Source organism: Mus musculus, chromosome 11, assembly GCF_000001635.26.
Source record: "Mus musculus strain C57BL/6J chromosome 11, GRCm38.p6 C57BL/6J".
Taxonomy (NCBI): domain Eukaryota; kingdom Metazoa; phylum Chordata; class Mammalia; order Rodentia; family Muridae; genus Mus; species Mus musculus.
The window spans coordinates 27316218-27319629 of record NC_000077.6 but is presented as its reverse complement, the minus strand read 5'-3'; the positions used below and the strand labels follow the sequence as shown (position 1 = coordinate 27319629).

The window sequence follows — 3412 nt, the reverse complement described above, 5'->3', positions numbered from 1 at the left end:
AAAGGAATAAATTATTATAATACAAGCAGATTTAAGGAAATATATACATTGAACATCTAGTCCTAAAATGTTAAATTTTCAAACAATGGGCTAATATTTTCATCAGGCACATCAGACTCCTATATCACTAGAAAATATGACTATTTTCTTATAAGCAAGACAATAAACACCAGCAGTATATGTTCATTAATTTGGTGCAAATAAGATACATCTCCTACATTAGCTTAGTTCAATTAGAACACAATAACAATGTAAAATCAGAAGTTGAATGAAGCTGAAATATATAAGCTGAAATCTTATATATTCAGGGGAAGGTTTGTTACAAAACTTCTCAACACTGTTTTTCTATTTTAAAGAAGTGTGAAACAATAAATGCTTAGGAACCCATGAGTATATGGATTATAGTGAATATAGTGGAATAACTTGGCAGAATTGTTACTGATTAAAAGTAAATAAGGTACAAACTAAGAATCTGGTGTATTTGCATAGATATAAACATATATGTATGCATTAATAATAAAGAAAAAGTGGCTATCAATTTGATAGTTTAATAGTATTGTAGGCATTAGCAGGAGGGTAGCACAGAGGGATGGAGAAAGAAAAAGAGGAAAGAAAGTTATGTAATTTTATTTCAATTAAAGTTATATTTTACCTTCTTCTAGAAACATTACAGGTATAGCTGCTGTGTCGCATGTGCATCAGTGGGTTTCAGAGAGGAGAAAGGCTATGTCTACACTCAGTGTTCTGACCTGTGAACATCTAAGTAATTAGCAGTCTAGAATTCCCTGAAAAAAGCAAGCTGGAGATGACCACCAGTCCAGTGCAGCACAGGTCTGGGTAGGGCATGCCCAAGATGATCCCTGCTCAGTGCTATAATGTATGCATTGCGAGACAAATCCTGAGATGTCATCAGATTCTCAGAGACTCTGGGCAGCACTAAGAGAAGCAAGTAAGTGGTGGAGAAATGGAAAAGAAGGAGGAACATGGATGTGGGCACAATGAAGAGAACAATGACATTTCATTTCTCAATGAAGAGACTGGACATTTGAGGATAGTGAGGAATAGCCAGATATGTATAGCCAGTGATGCCACCTTGGATCATGGTGGGGTTCTGGCCTGTGCTGCCACCAGGGCCTACATCTGGGTCTGTGGCCTTATAGCAGCAGAGATTTGTTACCATCAATAGTGAGGTAAATGTACTTAGTCTGAGCTGATGTCCAGGGACATGGCCTTATGTAGTCTCCCCTCCCCCAGCCTGAAACCTGCTTGCTCAGGGGTGGAACTTCCTGCTCATTCGTTCTGCCACGCCCACTGCTGGAACCTGCGGAGCCACACACGAGCACCTTTCTACTGGACCAGAGATTATTCGGAGGGAATCGGGTCCCCTCCCCCTTCCTTCATAACTAGTGTCGCAACAATAAAATTTGAGCCTTGATCAGAATAACTGTATTGGCTACATTCCTTTCTCTCGCCACCTAGCCCCTCTTCTCTTCCAGGTTTCCAAAATGCCTTTCCAGGCTAGAACCCAGGTTGTGGTCTGCTGGCCGGACACAACAATTGGCGAACCAATGTGGGACTGAGAAACGGCAAAGGATTTTTGGAAGAGACGCTGCTGGTTCAGAGCTCCATAAAATAAAGTATAAAGGAAATTCATACCGGAGAAGGTATGGGCTAAGCTGAGACAGCGTTAAACCCGAGCGCTGGTTCACTTAGGTTCAGCAGTGAGGAGCTGGGTAATAGACGGTAGGCCGTAGCTCTCTGAAGCTACATGAGGCATGAGAAAAGAAAGGGTTTATTAAAAGGAACAGGCAGATTGCCCCAGTTAATAAAAAATGCATCATAAGGGAGGAAAATGTCCCAAAAAGCAGAGAGAAATTTCTCTCTGGGCCTTATAGCAGGAGTACTCTGTTCCCTTTTGTGTCTTGTCTAATGTCTGGTGCACCAATCTGTTCTCGTGTTCAATTCATGTATGTTCGTGTCCAGTCTGTATGAATGAATGTTCTATGTTTTATGTTGGATAATAAAGATGGTATAAAAAACTTTATCTGCAAAGCCGAGAGCTGCCACGTGTTTCAGCCAGGAATCAGACACATGGCGGGAGGGCCCCTGCTGGAAAAACTGTTCGTTTTAGGAAATAAGGGCGAGTGCACAGCCTCTTAGTTTCAGAGTAAAAAAGCTAATAAATGGTTCATGATTAATGTGTTTGACAATGGTAAAGTGTTTTTTATTCTATGATTGTAGCTACAAAAATTATTATTCTCTGATTGGTCTAAATGTAACTGCTTCATTTGGTTCTTTTTTATTGGTAATGTGCTCTGAGTGTCTTCACATTCAGCTCATAAGTTGTTGGTTAAGATTAATAATTGTTACATTGCTACAGATGGTTAGTGTTAAATTTGATAACTCAAGTTTAGAGTCCTTCCGACACGTGGCATAAAGCAGGCCAAGAGGCTGGGTCTCTAAAGATATTTCTAGTTTAGGTAATAATTAATGTGGTTCGTATCCTAAATAGTAAAATTTAAGATAAGATTTAAAACAATGTCTTTTTATTAAAGCATTAAAGCTTGCTTTAATAGGTATTCATAGGTATTAATTGACATCCAAACTTCGTAATATGATAGTAATGCTTCTAATATTAATTTTAAAGATAATAAATTGTTTTAAACTGGGGTTTTGCTTTCCCAAGGTTATAGGTATTATCCTAATCTTGCACAAAAAACTTAAAAATTATGGTTAAAACTGCCATTGTTCCATTGACTGCAGCTTGCAGTTTGATTTCAAATTTAAGATCTTTAATTCACCTGTATACTGTAATTAAGATAATTACAAGAGTAATCATCTTATGAGAGCGCTCATACAGCTCACTTCATACAAAACTGTGACAGAGTTATCTAGTTATGCTTGTCTTTATAATAGATTAGACAAACAGTTTGGTTATAGTTGCTGCCTGGCAGGAAACTGCAGTACGGGCAATTTTTTCACAACATTAAAGTTGTAAAGAACGTTTTAACTGTAAGTCATCTTAAGATAGAGTATCAAAAATTAGAGGCGTAGATGGTTAAATTGTTCCTCTAAAATCGGTCCTTATTACAGGAGGGCCAGGATGGTCAGATTAAAAAGTATTTTACGTTTGAGTCAATACATGGCTCTGGGCAGCCCCAGAGCAGCTTGTGGCTTTTCTTTTGTTTTGCAAACAGTGCCTGAGAAAGTTTTTTCCCTGTGTTCAAGAGAATTTCTTTTTAACAGTGTTGCAGATCTATTCAGATGTTTAAAATAATGCTTTAATTCAAAGAGTTTTGCTTCTAGTAAACTGTAATTACTAGAAAATTCTACCTCTAGGTATGGCTAATGTAACTTTACATTATGTAAGAAAAATTTTTATTGTTTCTGCTTCTATACAAGAAGCCAAGAG

At 37.8% G+C, this 3412-nt stretch overlaps 1 non-coding gene across 1 annotated transcript; it reads left to right on the top strand.

Annotated features, from left to right (window-relative positions):
- Nucleotides 1–651: 651 nt before the first annotated feature.
- Nucleotides 652–783, top strand: Gm25387. Its single transcript, XR_003949939.1, has one exon. It is a non-coding gene; the product is annotated as a small nucleolar RNA SNORA17 (small nucleolar RNA).
- The last annotated feature ends 2629 nt before the right edge of the window (nt 784–3412 follow it).